General features: G+C 45.6%; 1 long non-coding RNA gene across 1 annotated transcript; it reads right to left on the reverse strand.

Annotated features, from left to right (window-relative positions):
* Positions 1-9909: 9909 nt before the first annotated feature.
* LOC116451191 lies at positions 9910-17817 on the reverse strand. The gene is made up of 3 exons (XR_004243120.1): positions 17621-17817; positions 17349-17513; positions 9910-10144 (listed from the first exon to the last, which is right to left on the reverse strand). It is a non-coding gene; the product is annotated as an uncharacterized LOC116451191 (long non-coding RNA).
* Positions 17818-27996: the final 10179 nt, after the last annotated feature.

Here is a 27996-nt window from a genome sequence, read left to right on the forward strand (position 1 = left end):
TATGCCCAGAAATTAATTTTGTGCCTTTCTGTGCCTTTAAACTGAGCCTGAGAGGGGGGAGAGGAAAAAACCGAGCAAACGTTTCAAAGCAGTTGTTCAAGGACACAGATGCACGCTCCTCTCTGCTCTGCTGCTGCGGTAGAGAGCAGAGGGAGCGCCCTCCTTGCTTTCCAGCCAGCTTTTGGCTCCTTTTCTCTGGAGGGAGACAGAGAGTTGAGCTTTGTTTTCCTGGGACGTCAGGGTTTTTTTCCCTTCTTCTCTTCTGGACTGTTTCAACATCAGAACACATCGGGAGGATTTTCTACCGAGGTGGAGGCCCTGGAGGTGAGCCCACACTGACCCAGCTCTGAGGAGGAGGAGAGAGACCACACCTACGGAAGGACTCTGAAATTTTCCCAGGTTTCTCTCCACAGCGAGAGGTTTTATTATTTAGCATTATTATCCTTTCCCTGTGTGTTTGTAAAATAAATAGTTTTTATCTCTTTTACTTTCCTCTGAGGAAAATTTCCTTTTTTCCTGAACCTGGTGGGGGAGGGATGATTGTAACCTGCCTTCTATCAGAGGTTATTTTCCTCCAATTTGTCCAAACCGGCACAACACCACTGCACACTGTGACACCAACTCAGCTGCAATGAACTGCAAGGTCCGTCTACTCATCTGGCAGAGATTTGCACTTTAACAAGGTACTCAGGGCAGAAAGAGGTTCTCTCAGGCCAGTTTTGAATCCCCAACTGGGATTCATCCTTACGGGTGAGCACTCATAGATACTGTCAAAGGCAGCTGCCATAAACATGGGTAAAAATAAGCTGAGTTTTTTCTCTTTGAGCCAAAAACATAGCTCCTGTTGATCCCTGTGGGATCTGGGTCTGGAGGGCACAGCCAATATCTCTGTTCCAGTCTAATGTCCTGCAAGAAGGAAGAGAACAGAAGCTGTAGGAAATCTCTACTGGCTCCAAAAGTTAGATGCATGCAATAGACTTTTTTGTCACTGCCATAATACATTACAGACTACATTCTCCTTGCACTGATTAAGAAGATTTCTTTTTTAATTTATTACTTTTGGACAGTTTCATTTTGCTGTAACAAATCACTCCAATGCAGACATGGTAAGGACAATCTGCTGGGTAATTTCTGCCTTTCTCAGGAGTATTTGGGACAGATTTGAACAAGAGTTTCCAGTTTAGCATGATCAAGCATTCAGACCAAGTTTAAAGATGAATCGCTTTGATATCGCACTTAAGCCTTTTGAAGAAAGCTTGCTAAAAAGATTGACTGATGCGATCATACCTAGGCAACAGCACCACGTTCCCACTTAGCAGTACAGGTGCAGTTCCAGTAGACACAAGAAGGAATAGAAAATTAAATTTATGGGATAAACCTTGCTTTGCTACCTCAGTTCCCATCATGACAACCCTCCTGGTCTCCACCCCAAGCCCCCTTTGGAAAGGAACCTGGGCCATATGTGTGTGCCAGGGTGTGCTCCCCATTTCAGAAACATTATTTTGGAAACCCAACCAAAAACTCGAAGAAAGCCAGATGGGAACCCCACTCGATTGCACAGGACAACCATCCTCAACAGAATCTCCCCTTACACATTCATCTCTCAGAAGCTCTTTTCATAAGCAGATGGAAAATGAGAAAGCTAGACAAGTGCAGCTTTGACAGCACAAGAGCTTATTAGAAATGATGAGGAAGTTACAAAGAAAACCACCTTATTAAAAAGAAAAGACAAGTCCTTTTGGGAGCCTGGCACTGCTCCTAATTCATCAGCACATTTCCTCTTTCTAAAGCGAAGCTACCCCAGCACTCCTCAATGAGACACAGTGAGCAGCAATGGCAAAGGTCTGCTGGATTCATTGCCTGAAGATAGGGAATGAGTCCCTCATCCTGAGGCTGGCACTGCATGGGCCATTAGGTGAATGAATCTGTGGGTAAACTGCAGTCTGACCTAGAAAACACCTGCTCAAGGGACCACGACAGCAGCAAAGAGGTGGAAGGAGGGATGGGAAGATCACCGTGTCCTGTCCTCACTGTGTGTTGTTGGAGCAGCACCGAGTCCAACCCTTCACACAGTGCTGCAGACTCAGCAGCAGAAATGGGAGCATAAATAGCATCATGGCAGGCTGGAGGAAAAGTGCATAGACTGTTTGATACTTCCCCAGAGACAGGCTATGACCAGCTTGGATTACTAACATCATCTCCAGAACATTTTTGAAATGAGTCAAAGCAACCTTACATGGTTTCTGGGCAGGGTGAGAATCAGGAAGCTTCCTCTGTGCCCGAGGCCAAGTCTGTCTATGCCTGGCTGCTGATCCCCACCTCCTACTATCCCTCCATGCCTGGGATGCCTACATTGCTGATGGCAATCCTCAAACTTTCCAAAATGAGACCCAGCCAAGCACATTTCCACTGCCTGGCCACCAGTGAGGGCTCACTCTTCAGCCTTCACGGTGCCAAAATCCAACAATCCTGCCAAGCAATTTCTCACTGCCCAGAAATTTCAAAGCACTTTAATTAAATTCTGCAAAAAAATTGCCTTGGAAATCCCTTCTGGTAGCCTTGAACAGGATCAGTTTTGAAAGGCTGCTATTTTATCTCCTCATTTGCCTGCATTTTTCTAGCTCGAGCTGGACACCCTCATTCCCTATCTTCTCCCAGCCAAGGTCACACAGCCCAACGATTTAGCAGGGCTCTTGCTTAATGCTGCTGGTGCTGTAACAGCCATTTCATCAGCTGCTTTTCAATAACTTTTATCTTTTCCCCCTAAGTCTACACTAGGTTTTATTATTTCTTTCTAGTCTCATAAGCTGCTGCAGGTTAAATACCTTCCCCTCGGAATCAGGCTGTAGATCACAGAGCAGAGTTACCAGCAGTTATCAGATGACGCATTTGATCAGCCGAACGCTGCTCTAACATATGCTTTCTGACAGATTAGCCACCATAAATTTTAATCACTCGGATTACAGTCGTGCCAAGTTGGCCTTGAGCTGTGGCTGCGCCCTGGGAAGGGACGTCTTAAAGCAGTGTTTGAATGGTGTGCACATTTCAGGAGGGCCGTTTGGAGACATGGGAATTACAGCCTCTACCTAAACTCAAAGATGTCATTTCCCAGATAGAAAGGGGAGGGGCAGGGAGAGGGTTTGCTATGTAAAATGCAGATGAACAGCATGTGATGCAAGCAAGCTCAGCACAAAATCCTGCAGTGCCAAATGGTACACACCAGCAAAGGCACTGAGACTTTAGTCCCATCCAGCCACAAGCTTCAAGCCTGTTCCAAAACTAATTTACAGCTTTTAATCTCCATTTCATTCAGTCCTTGCCTCAACCATTGCAGTAATTTAACACATTGGGTTTTTTAAAACAATGAATCATACATTCCAATTAAAGGATATTTGGGATTGTTCCAGGACCTTCTGTTGGGTGTTGCTCAGGTGAGGAATCTCTGTCAACACCAGAACAACACTGATCCTTTAAGCCCCAGAACCCAGCAGCTGGGTCCCTGCCCAGGTACCAGGAGCTGACCTTTCCATAGGAGCACTGCCAACAGGATCCTGAGAAGATCCGTAGGTGTAGGCTGTGCAAATATTTCCAGCCCCTGTGCAGCTGCCAGAAGCAGCATTACTCACCCTCTGGTTATATTACGATATTGTTTTACCTCACAGTACTGTTTGAGAGCTCACAGGAACCTTTGGCAGATGGCCACTTTGCATTTCTTCAGTGTCCTAAACATGAAATCCATCTGTTTGCTCTTGCTTCAGGCATAATCCCAGCAGTTTTAATCTCTGTTCCTCTCTCTGGCATTTACATACACACGCTTTCAAAAAACATCAGAGCTTAGTCTCAGGACGTTATATTCAGAGCTTTCAACTCAGTAGGAAGAACTGTAACTTCAAGAATATAGAGACCAGTAAAGCTGTAAGGAGCCTACATCACATTATTAACTGCTACATAAACCTTACATTGCTCTCAAGTTAACAGAAAGCATCCTAAAACCTGGTGTCCTTTATGAAGTTTGCTCTGTCATTTACTAACTGTGCCACAGCCAACTGGATTATTGGGCCTTTCCCAGCCCTCTGCCAGGGAAAACCTCCTGGCAAGGGAAAGCAAAGCAATAGGACGTTTGGTAGCACAGCAGGGGATATCCAGGAGCAGTCCTGGGACAAGCGGGTTCCCAGGACTCCCTCTGGGACATCTTGAAGTCAGCCCTCAGATCAAGAGGTTGATCTTTCTTCCTTTGAGCTGCAGAGAGGCAATTTCCAGACTCCAGAGTAACTGCTGGTGAGCCATTAGTCAAGTCCATAAAATGCCAGAATGCCCCAAATCTTCTTCAACAACAAAGTGCAAAAGTAAGCCCATTTCTGCAGAATAGTTGGGAGCGATCTGTATCTCGCTTCTCTCTGCATGTACTCAGTCCAAGGGAAAAGGTTCCCTATGTGGCAATCCTACCACAGTATTTCTTGGTTTAGGATGTATAACGAATTTCTAGTGCAGATGTGGCTTAAAGAAGATTCAAGGAGTCACAAGAAAAACATGCTCACAAGGCAAGGGAGGGCAGAAACAGGAGCAGATCACCAGGTGCTCGTGTCCTGCAACATCTGGATGAGAGGGCTCACCAGGAAGGGCTCTGGCCTGGTGCTGTGATGCTGCCCATGCTTGTGGGCACCAACAGGACTGCAGTTGTGCCAGGGGGATCCTGGACCAAATACAACGGAGGTGCCTAAAGGTTATACCAGTTCATGTGACCTCTTGCTGGGGTGGAAGCTCAGTTTCAGAGAGTATGTTCTGGGTTTGTTGAAGCATTCCCTGCAACATAGTAGAGACGTTCACCTCTTCTGCTGGCCCCCTGCAGATGCTGTACAACCTGCTGAGCAAGTGGCTGCTTGTAAGCACACTGTGTCAGTCACAGACCTACAGGCCCTCCTGCATTGCTGGTAAGAGGCTGCTGTGGCAGGGGAGTGACAGACTGCTTGCTTTTTGCAGCATTTCAGTTCAGTTCTGGTATCAGGCACCAAACCAAGGTGGCTCCAGCCTTGCAACCACACTGGGACTTGACTACCAACTGCACAGGTGGACTTACAGTAAATGCAAAAATGTGGCCCTATATAGATTACATGCTACTTTCCATATTTAACTTTTATTAGGAAAACAGGATGACGCAAAACAAGGGGTTGCCAGATGTAAACCTGTGGCTTTCCTCATCCGGGCCTGTTATTTTGATTCATGCCATGGCCCTGCCTCGGTCAGTTCCTGATGTGGCTCATTCTCAGCCTCTCCCCTTCCCCACAGCTCACCCACACTCTGCCCATCACTCACCGTGTCAGTCTACATCCCGCAAGGCTTAAATTATTAATAAAGTCAAATTCTCCTAAGAGTCTGCCTGCAAGTGATGAGCAGAGAGGCCCTGGGAAGTGGCAGTCCTTTCAGGAGTTGCTTGTACTTTGTGTGAAGCAGATCCAAACCAGAGGAAGACTTAAATTCAGACCTTCTGTGCCCCAGAGGCACCAGAGTTACCAGCCAGCACGGGACAGTGTCACTGTGTCTCCTGCTCTTCCCTCTACTCCTCCACTATTTGATTTGGAGGAAAAAGCATTTTCTAAGAGAGAGAGAGTATGGAGATGCTGGTTTAGCAGAGTTCCTGTGCTCTGGCAGGGAGCCTATATCTGCACCCCCTTCTTGCGGATTTTTACCAGGGCTGAGTGGAAAAGAGTTTTCCAGTCATATTGCATTTGAGACTTTGAAAATGTTCTATATTCCAGCACCAAAGACAATCAAAAACTTCTGTGAACTGAAATGTTAAAAAACCTCTTGAAGCCTGGGACTGATTCATTCAAACTGGAGCCCTAAAAAAATTATCGAACATTTTGACTTTGACCTTGAAAGTATTCTTTTTTTTTACTCCAAAAGTCAAAACATTATTATTTCCAGTGTTTCAGAACAACTCTTTTTAATTTAAAGAGCTGCCATTTTCCCCACCCACTGTCCCAACATTTGAATGACAAAGAAATTTAGGAAATGCCAATAATCCAAATAGCTCACAAGCTTTATTTTTAGTTCGCAGAGATTAAACATCCTTCACATTAATGATTGTTCTATGTTTTACTTCAGTTCATACATTTTCCTCCCTTAGTGAATAACAGACCTCTCAGAAATCAACACAGCTTGTTAGGAAAAAGACAAAATGCCTATTAAATTATCAAGTGCATTTCTCATCAGAGTGCAGCCATCGTTCTCTGCAAAGAAGCACTATAGCTTAATTGACTTCCTAGAAAAAGCAGTGTTTAGGCAGATGGTACTGAGAATCATCTGAGTGTTAGTCTTTAAATTGCCTTGGTTAAGTGGTGGGGACATTTGGGAAACATGAGAAGGGCAGAGTGGGCAGTGCAGCTTGGGACACACATCCCCCTCTGGCCTCTGCAGGAGGCATTGGCACCACACCTGGATGGCCCTGGCAAAGCCCCCTAAAAGCAGCTGGCTGGAGGTCACTGGTTTGATCAGTGAGTGTCAGGGAGGCTTTGTGCCTGGGCTCAGTGCCCACGGTGTGGCACACAGCTGGGCAAAGAGCAGGGACTGCTGGGTGTGATGCAGGGGCAGCCAAGTCTTTGCTTAAAAATGGTTAGTGAACATTTTCAGGAAAAGAAAAACAATCCTGAAAAAAAAAGCCAAACTTCCATTCATCTATGAAATAAAAAATCTAGGAAATAAAAAATCTATGAAAATAGATTCCTAAGGGTCCACGGTGGTATGGAGCAGAAAAGCTGTAACTGAGGCAGATGAGCATCCCTGAGCACCTGCATGTCCAGTGTGGAGCAGGGCACTCAGAAGTTTGGATGCTAGTGCAGGGACAAAGTGTCCCCTTGAGGAGCCTGTGTGTCCCTCTGTCACTGTGCAGAAGTAGGCTGAAGCATTTCCCAATAAAGGACAACCTCTTCACTGCTTGTTCATCTGAAAACTGAAGATGCTGCAGAGGTAAATTAAGCTTCAAGGCAGTAGAGTTAAAATAGAAATCCTATTACTGAACTTTCTAAGGCCCATCCCTAAAGTGAATATCAATACTCTGCTCATTAACAGGCTTCTGTGGAAACAAAGCCCATTTGCTTCAATTCTTCTGAATTTCATCCTCATTATTTTGGTTCTGCATTCAAATTATATATTAAGTAGAAAAAAAAAAAAATCCTGAGTAGCTTAAGCTTGTGACCTTTGGAGAAGTGCTGATATTGGTGATCATCTCCAGAACTTTTCCCTATCATCAAAAAAAATGGAAAATGTTCCTTCGAGTTACAAATCTATTAAGAAGCTTTTCAGAACATGAAAGATGCCTAAGTATAAATTATTTAGACTTAGTCCTGCTGGGAAATTGAGCAGTAGAATCAATGGCAAGCACAGAGGAACAGGAATATTTTAGAATCATGGGCCATCCTGCCCTTTTTCTGCCGTGTTTCACTGCTGAAGCTGTCAGAAGAGCCTGTCAAAGAGCTAAGCACATTGCTTAGGACTGTCTCCCTGCAAAGCAGAGAGGAAATCCTGTAAATGGGATTTCAAGAGCCATTGGAGTCAAGACTGCAGCTGCTGAAACATTTTTCTGGCAACATGACAGCTTCAGTGAGCATCAGGAGATGCACCCAGCCAGCACAGGAGCTTAAGCTGGGAGCTGGTAATGGAGGCCTGGCTACTGGGACAAGACAACCGGTTGCTCATCTGGTTGCCAAACCACCCAAAGGCTTTTATGATGTGCCAAACAAAGCTTTTAGAGCAGCCCAGGGAGCAAAACAGAAAGGAACCTGGAAATTATGTCAAAAAATCTTCCTTCCCAATGCAATCCACAGCAGCTCTGGCTACTCTAAAACAAGTCTGCTCAGATAAAAGCCACGTGTGCTTTTGCAGTACAAAAACTCAGCTTACCTGGTTTGCAAGCTAAGGGCCCAGGCACAAATTTTCTTCAGAATGGATGTGCCCTAAGTGTTAATATCTGGGAAAACCCAGGGCATTACAGCCAGGTCTTGTGAGTGGATACCAAGGTGGAGGAACAGCAGGGGCAACACAAAGCTGCCCTTGCTGGAGCAGCAACCAGCTGGGTCCCAGTGGGCTCTGCTGGGATGGAGGGAACAGGACTGGTGCCACACACCCTGCCCCGCAGGGGGAGCGTGCACCACGTCAGGGAAGCAGTGCAGAAGTTGCCACCATTTAAAAGCCTCCCTCCCTCTGTAAATCTGCCTGGGCTGTGGTGGAACACCAGAGGTGTTAAAGAGTAGCACAGAAGGTTTGTGACACCTTCCTCTTAAGCTAGCTTTGCCCTGTCTACTGAGGATGCTTGCAGAGTGCCCATCCTTGTCAGCGATCATGGGCTCTGGGATGGAGATTGCAAGGACCTGAAATCCAGGCTGCTTTGCTCATCCCAACCCCAGCAGGTAACGTTTGCCAAACAGGGCTTTCCTCAAAGAGGAGCTCTCCCCATCTGTGACAGCAGTAACAAAACACAGGAGGAGCACCATCTGTTCATCTAATGGGTACCACTGGTATCAATCCTCATCACAGCAGTTACAGACTTTAATAAATACATAGAACTCATTTTTTTTCCAAATACAGGGAATTGGCCAAACCACAGAATTGCTATTCCAGCAGGGTTTACTGTGATTTGTATTACACCAACAGCCTGCTTTTGTAACAAACACCCCAGGCTGTATTGAGTCCTGTAACAAATCCTTAGTGCTCAGATGCCCATTCCTTGCTCTGTGCCCAGGGAAAGTGGGAGTGTGAGACGTGGTGGAGGTGGCTTCTGCCCCAAGCATCCCCAGCAGCAGCCTGGAGAGGAGACAGCTCTCTCCAGAACCTTTCCCCTATGGCTTTACAGGCGCAAGCTGGGGCTCACAGGCACATCATGCATCCTTTGCCCTGCATGCACAGCCTTCTCCAGCACCATCTTCTTTCTTTGACCCCAGCACTCCCATCACAGAGAATTTGGATTGTCTTCTTGTTTTACAAATGTCACAAATGCCACATGGACTGTAGCTATTTCGGAGTAGAGAAAAATACATCCTAAGCTGACAGGGATCTCAGCATTCAGCCTCATTGGCCAGCCAGGAAGCAGAACAAGTGGCCTTGTTGCTCTCTGAAGTCTCTACTCACTGATTTTGGACTCCCTGGAGTTGGTTGTAAGACAAGCACTGTTTTAGTGGAACTTTTCCTGGCAACAGTGATTTGCCCTAAGCAGGGATGTGGGATTAATAACCTTACCTTGCTTCCTGAAAGGAAGAAAGAAACTGGAGGTGGGTTTGGGTGGCATGGAGGACGTCAGGCAGATTGAGAATGTCACCTCCAAGCACTCCATAGTTTGGAGCAAGTGTGGAACATTACTGAAAGGAAATTTGGGTCCCAGCACCCAAAGCCAGGAGCCATGGGACCAGCTGTGCCTTCAGATACTTCTATTTTCCTTGCTTTGCTAACAGATGGTACCTTAGGCTCTTGAAATAAATAACATTTTGTTGCCTAAGCTACGAATGCTGGCACGAGCTTTCAGATAAAAAGAAAATACCCATGTATGGGGCTGTGTTATGAGGATGCTTTTAAAATTGCTGGAATTACCAGGAAAAGGGAGGGCTCTAAGTGTTCCCATCCCACTGACAGTAGCAGGGATTGCTGGATTGGGCTCTCTCATCTGACAAATGCTGAGCAGGGTTCCAGGAGCACATGGGGCTCTATCCACCAGCCTGCTCACTAATGACAGAGCCACCAGATCAGTGTGTGGGCACTGCCTCATTGCTGTTTTAGTCAATAAACCCCACTCGGGGAAACTACCAGCATGTTTATTACAAATAATATTTGACAGGATGAAATTAGCACATAGATGCTCTTATGTTGGTTAATGAGGTCTGAAATCTAATCCTATAAATCATCAACAACAGCCAGCTGGTGACAGATAAAAAGTAGAGAGGGTGGTTATAACACATCTACATCACTGTGGTTTAAAATAGCAGCATACCTTCATGCAGGATAGCATGGATTAGGAAACAATCAGGTGTTTACCCTGGTTGCAGAGTTTCCCTTTCAAGCAGACATCATGCTGGGGAGCTGGGGTGCAGTTCAGAGCTGCTGAAGCAATTGAGCCTTCCACTACATCCAGTTGCAGGTTGGTGGCCCCTTCAGTCAGCTGTTGGGTGAGAAAGACCTGATCAGGTTGTCCTTCCAACAAAGAAGTTGCAGCTGCTATGACAGAACAGGCTACATCTGAGTTTACAGATCAAATGGAAAGAAAAGTGTCTGTGTGATTTCCAACCCTGACTGGTACCAGTGAAAATAAAGGCAAATCATGGCCAGTCTGAAATTGTTGAACATTTATAAGAAATACATGCTCTAATTTGCAGTATTTAGCATCCAACAGAAGCCCTCGTTCTCACGACTTAGGAAGCAGTCAGGCTTTCTAAATGTATGTCTATTCTTATTCAAACACAACAGGAGCAAGTAAATGACTTTATTACATTTACTGTCCAGTATTTTTTATTTAGGAAGTAAATCTACTTGAAAGGCCACCACAGGTAGCAGGAGAAGAGGAGGCAAGAGTGTGTGAGGCACCACAACCACTCCCCACCTCCCATGCACAGCTGAATCACAGCTGCAAGCACATCTCTGCACACAGTTCTCTTCATAGCTGGGCTGGTTTATGGGCACACACATCTCCTGCTTTAGTGCCCAATTCACAGCGTATTTAGTACTGGGAACAAATTCCAGGACTACTTATTTATTTACAACCTCCAGTCATCACCTGGGGTTGTATCTGACTGGTCTAGGCAGCCCTTCCACTGTGCCTCCTAGCAAGCACTGCAACCTTTGCATAGAGGGTAAATAAGCACCTTCTGGCCTGTTCTATGCCTTACACAAGCACTTTCCAGAAAAGCAGACTATTCTTCCCTGTAGGCTGGGTTCTGGGAGAGAAGTATATCGTAAACGTTTAATATATGACTAAATACTGTGCAAAAATTATAGCCCTAAATATTTACTCACTGCTGCTTGCCCTGTGCTTTAAATTATCCTATGATGGAGTTATAAAATACCCACACATATTTAAGCTTTCTCCTGTTTTGTAACCTGCTACAGTCTGATGCATCACTGGGGGTTTCACATCAATTTTAACTGTTCATTTGGTTTTCCCACCTATGCAAATGTGCTGCTAACACTTCACTTCACCCCTGTTGTTTCAGTGTTCAATAGCATCTTACAACAGCGTAAGATTTTCTATGGAGAGGGAGCTGCAGGTGTTTATCCTGGAGAAAAGGAGGCTTGAGGGAGACCTTTCTGCTCTCCACATCTACCCAAAAGGATGGTGTAACAAGGTGGGGGTCAGTCTCTTCTCCCAAGCAGCAAGCAGTAGGGCAAGAGGAAGTGGCCTCAAATTGTGTTAGGGAAGGTTTGGACTGGATACTGGGAAGAAATGCTTCATAAAAAGGGTTATCAAGAACTGGAACAGGCTGCTCAGGGCAGTGGTGGGGTCACCATCCCTGGAGGGGTTTAAAACGTGTGGATGTTGTGCTTGGGGACATGGTTTAGTGGTGGCCTTGGCAGTGCTGGGTTAATGTTTGGACTTGATGATCTTCTCCAGTCTAAATGAGTCTATGAGTTTTGACAATAACAACTGCAATATTTACGTATTTCTTATATTTTCCTCAGTACTTTCGTATTTCAAGTCATGTCAGCCTCCCATTGGGGACCAGAACCTCTAGGCTGGATGCTGCAAGTATTTCCCTTACAATCAAACAGGAAATGTAGCAGAATATGTGTGAATTACTCATATTCACCAAGGAAATAACTGTGCTCTGAAAATCTGGGATGAAGAAATACCTCATCTAATAAACAATATTCATTTCTGCAAGAAAAGACTAGCTCACTGATGCATTGCATTATTTTAGCATAAGGTATGCTGTCCCCATGCTGTGAGAAAGAAACACCATTTCAGATCTCCAAGAACCAGCATATTACAGTGACACCTGTGAACATTCCTCCTACTCAGTGAACTGGGAATTAGCTCAGAAAGAAACCAAACTTCACCGTGTGTGTAAGAGGCTTTGCCTGTACTCTGGGTATTTTTTGAAGCATTCTTTCTTGCACACTGCTCACTGCAAAGATTTGTGGATGACTACTGTATTGCCCAGGGAAAAAGGAGGTTCATGAAAAGTCACTAGGAGAACCTGGAAATAGTCAATGGCAACATGATAGGCAAAGCAGGGAGCTCCCTTACTTGGCACTAATAGGTATAAAGAAACTTAATTAGTACCAGCAGTTATAGTAATCCTCAGAGACTTTGACCCTGGAGCTGATCTTAAGTGTACAACTGCTTATCATACACCAACAAGCAGGGGCAAGCTGATCAGGCTTCTCACATGGGCTACCACAGAGGAACGAGAAACCCAGGAGGAAAACAAAAACGTGTGGCACGTGTAAAGCCACTGCTAAAGTGTGGAGGCTGAAGGGGGCTGAGCTGCAGGAGGCCTCCCTAGGTCAGCCTCAGCTGGTGCAGCCCGGTGTTTGGCAAGCCCCTGGAAAGAGTTGGTGTGGGGAATGTTTGATGGAGAAGGTGTGGGTTCTGACAAGTTCATTTTGAGAAAACATGGCATTTGGGGGTTTGGAACATGAGCAGGATCTAACTCAGGATGCCAGGAAATGCTTGGACTCCTTGTGGAAAATGAACTGTCAGCAATAACAGGAAACATCTTTGAAAAAGCTGGGCACTAATTCCAAGTATGAGGCACGGAGCAAAGAATGTGACCTGGTTACATGTCTTTTATGCTTGGATATCAAACTGCCTCCCGACCCACAAACAACAATAGATTTTGCTCAGTTGCTTGCTCTGCTGATATAACCTTATCACTCCTGACACATAAAGTACAGTGATGGCTTTGCTGCTGCAGTCTCTATCCTTTACAGCCATACTTATGCGCTATAAGATTAATCTGCAAGCATTCATTGTGAGTCTCTTAATGCAAATAACTCACTTTTTGTAGTCATTCCACAAAAAAGATTACATTTGCAAAAGGATACAGGGCTTTAAAATGCCACATCTTGCACCCTATGAATGCAATGTATTTCTAAGTCAGCCTTGTCATAGGAAGCAGACACACTATTCAAAAAACCAGCAGCCTGCCTCTGTTAGTTTGAGAGGTAACAAAAATAGGAGAACTTTCCTTGATGTAAGACTGGGGAGGAGAAAAATTCTGTTCAAGTCACTATTACTGTGCATGCAGTAAGGCTAACGAGTGGCAACTGCACTTCTAATAAAGGTGTACCCTGACTTACTAAACAGAGCCCTGCAGCGATCACCCAGCTGACATGGAGAGGATCCTTGCTTGGCACGTGTGCCATGGGTTAGCAAGCATAGTCCTGGAAGTGATGTTCTTGCAAAGGGGTGCTTACAGCTTCCTCTGTGACCTGACAGAACCTATCAGCTGGCCAGTTTGAATATGGACAATTCTTTGAGCCACTTAAAGTTGTGACCGCCTCTGTGATCCACACTTAAGAATAGGAAACTCCGAGGCAGACCCTCTCTCTCTCGTTTCCGGCGCTGGGACAGGTGGCTGCGGGCCCGTGCAGGGGCCAGTGGGCCCAGCCCAGGCCCTGCTCAGGCCAGGCCAGGCCAGGCCACGGCCACCCTGGAGCCGATGGGCCCTGTTCCACCCGCGGAACCCCCCCACAGCCCTGCTGTGGGCAGCCAGAGCAGCTTGGTTCCCCTTCTCCAGTGAAGCCAAGATTCAGCTGAAGCTGCACCGCTGTCCGGCAAAGATCATGTGATCAACAGCGATAAGCGAAACTCCAGCTGTAAGGCCTAGGTGAGATTAACCCTTTTAGTGCTGTGAAGAGCTGAAAACCTGAGGGAGAAGAAAGAGGAGATGCTTAAAGCTGAAATTCTGCTGTAAAGCTATGATGTATCAGAGTACCCGTTGTAATTTCATGAAGGCATGGGGGGGGTGGAGCGTTCAACTTGTACTTGTGAGCAAAAGCATCTGTGCTGAGATAGGCAGATGTTGATGCAGCTGTAATTTCATGAGAAATTTGAACAGGGAGAGATGGAAGCGTGAGGACTTTTGCTCCAAATGGAAAAGGAGAAAACTTCAGTTCCTAGAGATGGACCAGAGATAGTCCTAAAGATGAAGAAGACCTTTGCTCCCAGGGAAGGAGAAGGGCCTCTGTTCTTAGAGATGAAATGCTCCCAGAGATGGGTGAAGAGAACTTTTGTTCCTGAACGGCTCAACCTTAAAATTTTACCCCAAAAGCCTTCAAGAGTGGACCCTCGAAAGCAGTTGTGGGAAAAGCTGCAAGTCGGGAGAAGGGACTCACATGCAAGCGGAGAACCAACCCGGGTGGCTGTCTCGTTGTGATAATGTTTTCATAGCATGGGCAAGAGAGACTCCTCTTCCTAAATGGACTGAACAAAAGTTATTATGGAAGTGGTAAACAGACTGAACATCTTAAGGGTTGTCTTTTTACATTGTCAGTGGTAGAAGGGAGGAAGGTGGGGGGAGGAGAAGAGTTCTGAAGGTGTGGTATGATTTTTTTTTTTCCCTTCTTTTAGGTCTGTTAATAAACCTCTTTATATTCTTTCAAGTTTGGTGCCTGCTTTGCATTTCTCCTAATTCTTATCCCACAGAGGATAAACAGTAATGAGTATTTTGGACCAAACCACTACACTAAATTGGTGTTTCTGCCTGGTTACAAACCCAACCCGCTACAACACGGAATATGGGAGAAGACTCACTTCCCACCCTGCAAAGACAGTCCTTGGGACCTGGAAGAGCCTCAGTTGTCACGCCTGGGATGCCACTACTGCCACAGGCGCTGTGGTTGCCAGTGATCCCCCATCTCTCAACCAGCGTTTGGGAGGTGCTCTGACACCCCCAGTCCGTACAGAAGTCTAGGATTCAATTCTTCCTTCTGGCCTTCACAGGGCTTTTTCTGGGTTCCATCCCCCAGAACTGACCACCACTCTTTTGCAAAAGCCACACCTTTAAGTATTTGATCACCTAATCTCAAAAGGGCCTCAAGACCACAGCAATTCTCAAAGCTGGAACGACTGCCTCTGCTAGCAGTGAAAAAGAAATTACTCAAATCAACTGATGGTAGAATATTCAAGATGAATATTTAAGGAGTTTCAGAAGCTTATCAGGGATCTCAATTTTGTGACTTGTTTTCAAATTTCCTCTGTAAGTCATGTGTCAAAAAAAGAATGCAAATAAACAATGAAAAAGATATTGAAAATATTACCTCAGTCAGCAGTAAAATGAAACAATGCAATGGAAGATTAATTTCCCCTGTGCGCGTGCTGAGTGATGACACAAATACTGATTTCAAAAGATGCAAAAGGCATTGTGCCCCAAAAGATGGAGCATGATTATGAGCTTAATGGGCTGTTTAACTTGATAAAGTGCCAGTTTCTAAATAGAAGCTGTGCTTTAAATATTTAATCAAATTTTGAACAGTCTTCTATTTTTTTCCCTTGGCTAAAAACAGACACAAAAAAATTGCATTTTTCTTTAAGCATCCAAAAACATTGATAAAGAAACTAAGCACGAGGAGGAAGATTTAGGTAAATTTGAACCTATTTATTAGGTGCCTTCTAATCAAAGCAGTGAAGGTTCAGCGCAGATCCCAGCCCCTTGTCAAGCACATCACCCAACAGAGATTTGCCTGTGCCTTTTGACTTTCCAGTGGTTTACACACCTACAAGTGGGGGGGTTCTTTCCCTTGCATCCCCATGGCTCCAGTGCCTCACACCAGCATCAGTGTGGTACCACTACTGCAACCTGGAGTCCTCTCACCTCCCTTGCCCAGAGAATTGATAGCCCTGGCATAAAGCTAACAATGGGATGTGCCAAATGCAGTCTGTGCATTAAATGTCACCAGCAGGGACCCTTTGCCTCTCATCAAACCTTTTGCATTGCTACCCTCTCCCACCTGCTTGAGTCTCCATCAATATTTTAGTCCCTTCCCACCTGCAGCCCCTGAGCAGTTCAGGACATCCCCTGCTTGTCTTCCCTTCTGTCACAGGAACTTAGAAAACCTATATATTCCCATCAAAAGATACTGCAAAACATTTAAAATAACTAGAAAGATGTCAAACAGTCCTGTTGGAAGCCACGCCAAGGCCACTGGCTGCTATTTTGCCACCTTGAATACAACAAGGCAAAAGAAGGATAAAAGTAAGTTCTGAGGGCCCCTCCAAGCCAGAGGGATCCTCAACCAGCCTCTGAAGGACCAGGGTGCCCAGACACTGTGGGAGAAGTGGGCTGATGGCACAGGAATCCTGGTGGTTTTAGCTTTGAACCCACAAGGGCTGGATCACCCACACTGAGCTGCCCACATTCACAATGTCACTGTTGTCCCCTGGCAGGCTCTGGCCAAAGACCAGAGCACATCACAGTAGCCCAGTTCCAAAAACCCAAGAGGCTTTTTCCTTTCCAAACACTCGCCTGTGCCCTCTCCAGTTGTCACCTCCCATGAGAGAAAAAAGCTGCTGTCCCTTTATTGCCAAGGCCACAGCAGTGGACTTTGAAAGAAGGAAATGCCTTTGTGGCCGGAAGTTTTACATCCCAATGACAGATTGCTCCCCGAGTGCAGCCAGCCAGTGTCCCCGACACGTGGCTACAGCCCCAGCCCAGCGGAGCAGGGATGAGAACAACCCCTCCAGCAGGCACAGGGCTCAGCTTCTTGCAGAAATAGGTCCTTGGCAGCCAGGAACAAATTAACATTCAAGTGAGTCTGTTTGGATAACAGAAAAAGCAAAAACTCCGCATGGCAAGTGATCCCTTTTAGAGCAGCATTACAAGCCTGGCAGTTGTCCAACTGGCACAGTAGCTCTGAAACAGTGAGCACACACCACTTAGCTGGTGATGTGTAAAGGGCACCTCTTAACAATTTCTGCCTTGAAAACTGTCTTGTGAAATTTTTGAACTTGGGTTGTATTCATACATCACCCAAATCAGCTGTGTATCATTCAGCACAGCTATTAGTTCCAGACTCTAAATAAATCTAGCATCTGTGTCACTCAGCAGCAGTAACAGTGTGACACTTCTTTTTTCAGTTTGCCTGTTTTCCTTTCTTTTTGGCACAGATGGCTGGGTGACAAAGTCATGGATACTTCCTAAAGTGACTGTTTTTGCACCCTTCATTGTTTTAGCTATCAGAAGCTCCCTGTGTTTGGAGCTATAAAACCCACTGCACCCCCAGCTGCAGATTAAACTTCCCTAGAAGCTCTTTTTTCCAATCCCATTTTCACTAATGCCCTCACTGGATCAAACGTCACAGTCAGCTGTCCAAGGTGTGCTGCTCCTTCATTTTACCACAGAATATTTGAGCCAAGCCATAGGTACCTCACAGCCCAGTCTGACTTTTCTAGAAAGGTCCTGTTGGGATCATGTCTCTCCTCCACTGAGCTTCATGGGCACAAAGGCGCAAATCCAGATGGAAGAATCCTCCTCAAAGCAGCTGCCTGGAATCTGTCTGCTTTCTCAGGTCCCAGAACACTGGCCATGCTCCTTGTGGAGAGAGTAAACATTCATGTTGATGCAACCCAACGAGAGCACCCTGCCATTTACAGAGGAATGAGAAAGAACTGATGTGCACAGGCAGGGATGTCACTCACCCACACAGGCAGAAGTACAACACTCTCGCAGGGAGTAGCTCTGGAGACTTCCAACTCCTGATATACTGACAGAGGGAACCATCATATTCAGAAAGGCTTCTGGAAGCCAAGGAACTCCAAACAATGAAAATGGAAGCATGTTCTTCTGTAGGTCAGGTTACACCCACCATTCTCACTCCATTGATACCAGCGCGGTTTCCTGCAGGATAAATTCCTGATCAGCAGTAAGTTAGAAAAATAAAATCTGACCCTCATGGGGTTTTTGCCATTGTTTTTATTGCTGGGACCTTTTTTACTCCTGATCTCATTACTTTCACTTGGTCTGCATCTATCACACAACAGCCAATTTACAAGGCTAAAATTTAATGTTAAGAAAAACCCCTCAAAACTAAAAACTAGCAATCTGAACAAAAGAGGTCTAATGAAGTAACTATATGCAAATAAGCAGATTGCATAGATAGCAGAAATGGAGAGAGAATAATAAGAAAAGAAGCAGTAATAGGAAAAGCTGCTTTAGTAACTTCAGTAGGAAAATGGGAAACTTTTTGCCTGATATATTTTTAAAGGCCAATTGGACAGGCCAGGTTTTGGAACTAGAGGACTTTGCCCCTGGCATGAGTGAGGCCCATAAGAAAAATACTCACACCTCAAGATCTGACTTTGTGAACACAATTTCTGCAGCAAATCTTCAATGTTTCTTGCCTAGTTTAAGTCACTAAGAGCCAGGTGATGGAAGGAATGGGACTACCCCAGGCATTGCATGGAAGGACACCCAGCCTGGGACACACACCCTTCCCTGCAGCCTTGCAGCATATTGGGATGTTTTTGATGCCTGCTCCTGCCCAAAGTGTTTTTGAAGCGTTTGATGCTTCCCACAGCCACCTGCAGGGGCTGGCTGAGCACAGCTCAGCTCAAGACTGACTTACAGATGGTTTTTCCTTGTGACCGGATTCATATTTGAATTGCATTAAAAGCACGCCACTCTGCACAGCCCTTTGTGGGATCAATGCCTCAAGCCATTCTGGTCATCTTCAAGAACAGGGTTGTGGCCTTTCATGCCGTATCATCGCTGCATGCCACATGCACCCCAAAAAGCAGCTGGGTTTGCAGAGTTCAGACCCCCCCACAGGACACAGCTAATGCTGCAGCTGCTTCTGAAGAGCACTTTCCCTAGACAGACTGACAGACAGCAGCCACTCAGCTCCTTGCAGAGGGACCCTGCTAACCTTTTACTCCTTCCTTCTGCAACACTACTGCAGCAGCACAGGTTTCCTTCCCAGATCCAAATGAACTGAGCACACGGCAGTGCTATCAGCAGGTGATGTTTCGCTTGCAGGACTCCATTCGTTTTGCTCAGAAGACAAAATACCAAAACTGCCTTACTGTGCTGGCCGGACGGAGGCTCATGAGAGCACGTTGAGAGCAGCCAGGGTCACTTGTGTTTGTAGCCATTCAAGCTCAGGGGCAAAGTCTATTACAAGAGCTTTTTAGGGGTTGATTTAGAGCGCAGAGGAGAGGGGACACCCAGGGTGGTGGCAGCAAGGGGACACACAGGTCTGCTGGTACACACGACCAATGCAGAAGCCACTCTGCTGGGCTGGGGAAGACTGGGCTCCCCAGGAGGGCTGCCTGCACAGCCTGGTTCTAAGCTGCACCACCTCCCAGAGCTGGATTTTCTCCTGGGAGCAAATTCGAGCTTATTTAGCTGAGTGCATCAAAAGTAAAAAATAATAGACAAAAACATCAAGAAATGTAAGACAAAATTAGCTAGGATAAAACCTGTGTGATGGGTGGCATTATAAATGCCTAGGAATAATCACAGCCCACCCAAGACTATTTTCAAAGGAAAGTAGCTCAGCTTTGATGCCTTTGGAGTCCAAGGACTTTGGCTTTTTGCTTAAACTCCTTCCATTGTGTTTTATGTTTTCTCAGGGGAAAACACAGGCATCAGAAAAACACCCTTTTAAAGTAGGCTGCAGCTGAAGAAATGGCTTCATCTCCTGTGAAGAGATAAGAAGTGCTTTACTTTTCAAGAGGTTGAAGTAAACAAAAATCAGCAATCAAGGGAATCAAAGTGCCCAAAGAGTCTTTGCTCACTGCTTGTCAGTGCTGAACAAGTTCTATTAAAACCAAAAAACCAAACCAAGCCACAACCCCAGAATCACAACAGATGTTCAAGCACTCATGCTTCCCAGTCTGGCTATAAGAGGAAGAAGTGACATAGCAAGAAGAGATGCTGAAGTGTACTTTCCCCCAGGAAAACAAAAATAGAAGCTCTGTGAGAGACACATTCAAGACCTGCACCCTGTGGAGCGCAGCAGGAACATCGCTTGTGCTCACCACCACATCCCTGCTCCCCACAGTCCCATGTGATGATGCATCAGGAGCCTCAGGGCTTTGCTTCCTCCTCTGAGGGCTGACGTTTGCCTCCATCCCCAGGCAGCCCTGCTCCAGCTGCCTCTTGCAGCTCCCTTGTGAGCTGGGACTATTGCTCAGCCCTTCTGTCCTCTCCAGGTGGTGGTGGAGGCCTGCTCCTGGCCTTCCAGTGCCACTGTGTTCTCCCACACCCTCTGATCATCCCCACAGGCCAGCCAGGGGCATGGCAGAGCCAACAGCATATCCGCAGGACCACCCTGCCCACAGAAGGCCTCAGGGAGCACTTGGACAATTCCCTGCAGAGCTCCCATAAACTACTTGAGTTAGGTTGGAGGCCATGCAGGTGATGGCACTCAAGGGCTGATTGGCAGCACCCAAACACACAAGCAAGGAGCAGATGGTGTCTCAGGAAGTGCTCCCCGTACCTGGCCAGGGGCCAGAAACATGCTGGCCACCACACCAACTTATCAGCAGCAGACAACTCTGCAAACAGCCTGCAGACAAGCTGCTGCATAAATCACAGAGCCTCAGACAGGGTGAGGAACCCCATCCACAAAGTACAGGGCAGTGAAATGCTGTTTCCTAGGCAAGGCAGGGATGCTGACAGCAGCAGTGGGTGCAGCACAGCCCTGGGAACAGCACGGCAGGAGGAGGCATCTCAGAGACCTGCCTGCCACCCTCCACTCCTGGCAGAGATGGACTCTGGTTGCTAAGTCCAGCATTCATGTTTTAGCTGTATATTTTCCTCAGGCTGGCCGTGTTCTTATTTCCCCCATGAAAACACAGCTCCAAGGCTCGTCCCATCTCCCCACAGTGCTTCCACATCCCTAACAACTTCACATCCCCCATGCAACCCTCAGCCACTGCTGCAGACTGCGAGCCACCGCCTCTGGCCAGTCCTGGGAAGCAGCAGATGGGTGCAAATCCTCACTGCTGTAGCAGAAAGGCTACACAACAGGACAAGCCCTGCTCTATTGTCCACCAACATCTACCTCTCCATCTTCAGGCAATGCAGATTTCAGGTTTCTGCAATAGTCAGATGGACTTGGATGCTTTTTATGATTAAATGGATGTGTCAAGCAGGGCCCTTCTAGATAAAGTGGATTTCAATAAAAAGGCTGTTTCTAGTCCTGTAAATGATGGCATTATTTGAAATAGGAAAGTCATTAGCAAACCATTGCCAATCAGCATTTAATGAACCAGAATACAAGAAAACTACTACCATAATTATCTGCTGTGGTAATTTTACATTTTCTTTCATTAAGTGAATGAAAAATAAAGTGGCCACAATTATCTGAGATTCTAAGTGAAGTCTCCCAGCCCTCCCAGTTATTTGACTATGTGACACTATAGTGCTTCGTCTGACTGCACAGATGATAAGAGGAGGCCACCTTGGGGTGCAGCACCACGTGCATTGTATAGGCAAATACAAAAGAGTTTTACCTGCCACAGGATGTGGATACAGCTATTTTGTAGGCAAGGACCAGATCTTGTCTTCACCAACATCAATGACCTCCAGTGAAGTGCCATCAGGCCAAACCTGGTGTCAGCAGAAGTAAAAGACCAGGTTGATTAGTTACATGTGGTCAGTGCCAGTCCCCTGGCTGGCAGGAGGGCCCAAACTGGCCCAGAATCACTGCAAAGCCTCCAAAACACCCAGAGGAACAAGGACATCCCCAAGGACATTCCAGCAGCATGCCACTCTGCTAAGCTGGGAAGGGGTGAGTGAAGGGAATCTTCTGTTGGGTTGTGGTACCTGTGATATGACATAAATTAAAGGTGACTGCGCTGCTGCCTCCCAGGAGTGCCACCATGGCTATCAAGGCTGTGCTGCTGCAGCCGGGGGGGGCACTGAAACACTTCAGACTTCTGCTCTGTAGTGAAGTCTGTAAACCCAATGACCTGACACTGCTTGACAGACAGAGGAGAAGACATCCAGCATACTGAGGTTGTTAGCAAGAGCCAGGGAACAACAAACATTGTCGTGCTATGAAATTAAATGGAAATGCGATAAAAGTCTCACATGGGAAAATATGCAGATCAACCTGAACTTTGTCACTTTGCTGAATTACAGCACGTTTGGTGACAGGGATTGCTTTTCAACTGGAAAGTAACAGATTTTTCTCTCTGATGTTGCTGAAATCTGGACATAAAAAGCAGTTTTTTTAGGAAGTGACAGTAGAAATACAATAGAACTTCTAGAGGATGTCGCTTTCTTTCATTCAAAGGGATATCGGTTTAAGGAGAATTGAAGTTCTAATCAAAGATATTTCTTATGTTTGTCAAAAGCAGGGAAAAGTGACAACTGCTTGTTGGCTGTTGGCTCGTGCTGAGCCAACCCTTTGAATATTATTCCAGTTGATTAAATTTGCATTGCTAATAGGGGAGAAGCCATATGCCTTGCACACCTGTAGAACACAGCTCCGGGTTTTGAAAGGTTATTAATGCACCATTGTGTTCTGGAGAGAAAGGATTTTATCAGAACGGGATGAGGAGCTGCTGGGGGTGCAGAGAGTCCCCTGCCACTGCTCCCCTTCCATGCTGTGCATGTGCTCCCTACACAGCTCACCCCAGAGCTGGCTACACAAATGTAGCAGCAGGGAAGGGGAGAAACCTGCCTCTTCCTAGCAAAAACCTGTTGGCTTCAGCAGGGAAGTGTCTATCTGGGCAGCATGAAGTCTCACTGAGAAAAAGAAAAAAAAAAAAAAAAGAAAGAAAAAGAGCATGCAAGAGATTTAAATCGAACAGAATGGCTTATAAAGATAATGGAATTTGTGCTCTCTATATGGCTTCAGCTGAATTTTAAATGTCTTGGGTAAAACTGAGGGGTTTGTTTTTCCTGTTGTCCAGTTAAGAACTTTGTCATCACTAGAAACTGCCAAAATTATTGCTTTCTCCTTCAGGTCATATTCAAAAAATTAAACAGACTACTCCTACTCCCCTTCAGACTTCGTAGAGGGATTTTATCCTGATTAAAGCATTAAAAATTAATGCCACTCAGAACAAGTCCCTTTGGATTCTACAGACTGCAGCTATTGCCTGTCTCCTCCAGGTATTTCACTCGACATTATCTGTAATTAACATTACGTGTCTTAGCCAGTGGCTTTTTGTCAGAGAATTTTCAGCAGTGTAAATGGGAGCCAGCTCTGCCTGCTGTGAAAACCTGCCTCAAATGCCAGGCAGATCCAGTCTTGTCCTCTTTCTGGCGTGCAGCTTTCTTAGCAGTGAAACAAACACTATACTCAGGCAATTTAGTGTGCATTTAACTTTCCAGGCTAAGGACCCTGCTAGGAATCACTTCTCAACACTCACTCCTACCCCTGCCACATTCAGGCTCAGACACCATTTGCTTTTTCCACTTAAAAGCTGCTGTCTGGGGAGAGGACAATGCATTCCAGGAAACTCAGCTGAGCTCACTCTGTGTTCAATACAGGTGGGGAAGTGTTTGGACTCAAGATGAAAAATGACTCCCATCCACCACCAAAAGGGCCCTGGGCAAGCATTACTTTCACCAGTTACCAACCCCATCAACCCAGCCTTAGCATTGGGAGTTACGAGTTTCACTCTCCCCTGAATTTCCAAAACTTTATTGGACTAATTGAGAACCCTTTAGGGACAGTCAGACAATGAAGTTCTTCACAGCAACGGTGCAGAAAGTGTGATAAAGAGACAGAAACATGGCCAGGTATTTGTTCACAGGCATGTATGTGCATTCTCCTTTCTCTATGGATGTCTTTGGACAGACAGAAGGAAACAGACACCTGAGTGCACTTTTTCCTAAAGCACTCTGATTATCCTGACCCAGCAAAGATGAACCAACAGGACAAACACTGCTTTCTGTGCAAAAACACACAGGAAATACCTGTTGTAATGAGCTCAGGGTGAGTCCAGGCAGCAGCATCCGGAGTGCAGCCAAGCAATGCTGGAGAATGAGAGCCAGTGGTTCCCTCCACAGTGACTGGGAAGGAGCCCTGCAAGGCAAAGGGGCATGGGGAGGGAGTTGCAGTGGCTGCAGGTGACACCTCTGGCCCAGCATTTGTGAAAATCAATGCCTTCCTGCAAATACCTAAGGAAAAACTTGGCACTTGGGACTTTTAAAGACTCAAGAGGAGAGCTGCCCTGTTTGTTGGCTATATTAATGTGTATATTAAACTTGCACTGCTTTGGTCCCCCCTGCACTGGCTGGAGAGAGGCAGCATTGACTGCATCATCTTCTGATACACCATGCCTGTCCCTTTCCACCTGCATCCCTTTCTTGGTTTGAAAAATACATCTGCATCAAGACAGCTGCTTCCTGTCATGATGCCTGGAATCACAGGTTGTCTTAATTAATGGACGTTTTTCAGAGTTGGCAAGAGCATTACTGTGGTCAGTTTGTCAGAAACTTTTGTTTGGGTTCATTAGCAATTTGCCTTTTTTAACTGCAAAGTCATTTAGATTTGATAAAGCTTGTTATCAGTTTCCCAGAAATGTCTGAGGTGATAATTGCCATTTTTAAAATATTCTTCAGAAAAACTTTCATTTGAAGTTATTTGTCAAATTATGAGATTTTTTTTTTACATTTTCAAACCAAAAATATCCGGGAAAACAGACAGGATGAAGGAGGCAGTGGTGGCATGAAATGGCTTCAAAAATTTCATGTTGTTGACCTTACACAAGGCAGAAATGTCAAACCCTCAAAATTACTAGTAGGACAAGATATCAAACCACCCAAAGGATCCTATAATGATGCCTTAATGCCCATGCAGGGTTCACTGTAACATCAGCCATGGTCAAGATGTTGTTGGAAACCTGCTTTACCTAGAGTTCCAATGACTCTACCACCGCAGCACAAACGAGATGCCTTCTCCTGTGACAGCCCACCCCAGCAGCCAGCAGGGCTCTCGAGTCTGGCATGGATGCACAAGCTATTCCTGTTGCCTTTCCCAGAGCTGTAAAAGCGCCCGTGTGGTTGGAAAAGGCTGGTTCCAGCAAAGGGCACCTCGGCTCAGTTTTAAGAAGGGCACAGAGCACAGATTCCTATGGCAGGCTTTTTCTCAGCTTCCACGGGGTTTACGCCTTCCCAGACAAGAGAACAACAACCAAGGAAAGCGACAATTGCCACATAATTGCAACATTCTGAAAATAATCCACTTCCTTTGGTAAAGGAGCACGTTACTAACAAATGTACAGAAGTAAGACTGAAATCGGGCTGCAAGGTAATGAAAAGTGTGCAAGGACTCACAACAATTCCCAGCAGAACAACAGAGCTCTTCCAGGCTCAGCACTGACATCCCAGATCTGGGACAGCTCATTAAAAACACCCACGGCACGGAGCAGAGCTTGAGCTATGGACAGGAGCAAAAGGAAGAGAAGAGGTCGGAGCCCTCTTCAAGGTGAGCCAAGGCCACTCAAGCAGCGTGAGCTGCAGAAGCCATCGGCAGAGTCAGCCACAGAGACAGCTAACAAGGCACAAACGCATCCTTTTAGGAACAAAGGCAGCCCCTCCCCAGCCACACTGCACGCTAAGCTCAAGGACGTGGTGTGTCAGCACACAGAGCTCCACTCTCTACTCTCTAACTTGGAAAGGGCCTTGAATGCTCTGTTTAAATTTAATTTATAGACAAGAAACCCAAAGTTTCTTAAAAGAGCACGTCAGTAAATTAGCATCAAATTTTGCTGCCTTGTCAAGGATTAGCAGTTTTAATCCATTTCAAGTATGAATTGGGAATTAGAAAATAGTGCTGAGATATTAATAACAAGTAGTTCAGTATGTGCCCTTAATTTGCTTAAATTTAAAAGGGCTGGTAGGAATTTTTATGCAGTGGAGATAAAGCTGAGCAGATAGAATAAAAATGTCTTAATGGCACAACATACCTAGAGCTTTTGGGCTAAAGCTCTGTTTTTCTATTGCTTTCTACATCAGATATTTGCTGGCTACCTGAGGTCTTCTGCTAAATCCTTCTGTCACTGACAGTTGCTGTCTCCAGCCATTCACCTCCTCTTTCCATGAGCAGCTGGGAAGACAACTGAGCACGTGCTTGAATAACCAGAAGTTGCCTGTTAGAGCCCATAGTTCAGAGTGTCAGAGTCAGCCCATGCTCACACACGCACATCCTCTCTGGACACAGTACCTGCACACTCAGGAGCCTCCAGCCAAAGTGCTGCACTTCCAAAAGCAGAACAGGTGGGGATAAAGAAGGTAAGATACACCAAAGGGCTTTTTAACTCATTGTCAGCACCTCGGAGATAAAATTTACATACCCCAAGGTGTTTGGAGAACGCCCACAAAGCCTGCTCTCCAGCACAGCCCCATAAATCACCGATTTAATGGGTGTTAATGGGCTGGTGCCTTCAAAGCTTTTCAGTCAGCGCAGACGTTTCCTCTTTGACAAACCACTTTGATCATTTATGCTACTAGTTATTTTTAATTCAGAAAATGTCATATTAATTGTTTGAAATGTGCTGTACAACAGGCCATGGTATTGTTGATTGCCTTCCCTAAACTCCTGCAAAACAACTATCAAAAGTTTGGTCCAGGCACATAAGAAGGAAATGCAATTAATATAAATTGAGCTGTAAGCTAAGGTTCAGTTTCTCCTCCCAGGTAACAGTAGATGCCATTAGGATAAGTTGTGCAAAGAAGTCAAGACAAGACTGTGATATTATGGTCATAAATCACAGTGTCTTGACATAATCTCATTTACAAAATGCACCTCATTCTCACGGCCCTTGCCATTACACAGGAAAACACAGGGGTGCTCCAAAACCAAGAAGAGATTGCACAGCTGAAGTGAAGAGAGCAGAGACCACACTCATCAATAGTCGCATTCCAGCAACAGAAAACAGCCCTCTTTTTTCCTAGGCAGAATGACAACAGCAGAAATCTCATCATGTCACACAGTCACTGTACATTACATCTCTAATCTTGTCTGTCCAAATTTTTCAACAGCTCAGTGCGTTTCCCCTTCAAAAGAGCTGCTGTAGTTTATCTGGAGCATAACAAGTAGGGTGACAAAAAACCAAAGCTAAACCAAACAGCTGTGGATCAACCAAAACTGCTGGCCCTGGCTGGCACATCAACTCCCTGCAAAGGGGGGCAGCTCAGGTGCTCCATCAGTAGCACTGAATGCTGGTCAGGAGATGAAGTTCCCACCATGGGATGTGCAGCACTGCTGACTGGTTCCAAATGTTTTGCAGATAATAAACTGTTCCTAAGTAAAATTTTCCCAATAACTTAAAATTGGTTTCTTGCTGATAAAATTTAAGCTATTTAGTAGTATTTCCTATCAACCACTCCATACCTTTTGCTAGGATCTCTTATGCTAAGATTAAGGAAATCACAAAAACATTAGAAAATATGGGAAGAAAATTGTTAAGATGATATTTGTCCTTAGTTTGACCTTATTTTGGAATAGGCCATAACAAAATGAAAGTAAATCTTTCAAAATAGAGGTACAGGTTTAAATTGCTGCTAATTAAAAAATAGCTGTAAACAATCTGCTTAAATGAAACAGCCTGAATGAATGAGGGGAGGAGGTGCATCCCACCTCCTCCCTTGTTTGAAACAGGCCAAATCAACTTACTGCACTTCCAAGTTGTTGACATTATTCCAGAAGTAATCATGTTGCTGTCTAGCCAGGGAAGATTGATGCCTATCTGTGCTGACAGACATGCTGATGCCTCTTCTCCTTAAGTTTCCAAGGTTATGGTTTGACAATCAATTAAAAAGTTCTCTCTTCCCTAACAAAGTGTTGGGCTCCACTGACTTTCTCCGGCCCCTTCCCTACTTGTAAAACACCTTCACATTGTCCCCTTGACCACAGGGATTTTATGAGCACCCTTTTTCAGCAGCCTGTTTTGGGATGACTTTCTTCAAGCTCTTCTGTACCATGGAGCACCCACAACTGGGCACCACTCATGTCTCCTGCCAAGGTGACAGAGGGACACAAATGCCACAGCTGCTCTCACTTACACAGGAGTCTCAGCTATATCCCATGAAATTGCTGGTTCCTCACTGC

This window comes from Corvus moneduloides, chromosome 14, assembly GCF_009650955.1.
Source record: "Corvus moneduloides isolate bCorMon1 chromosome 14, bCorMon1.pri, whole genome shotgun sequence".
Classification (NCBI taxonomy): Eukaryota; Metazoa; Chordata; class Aves; order Passeriformes; family Corvidae; genus Corvus; species Corvus moneduloides.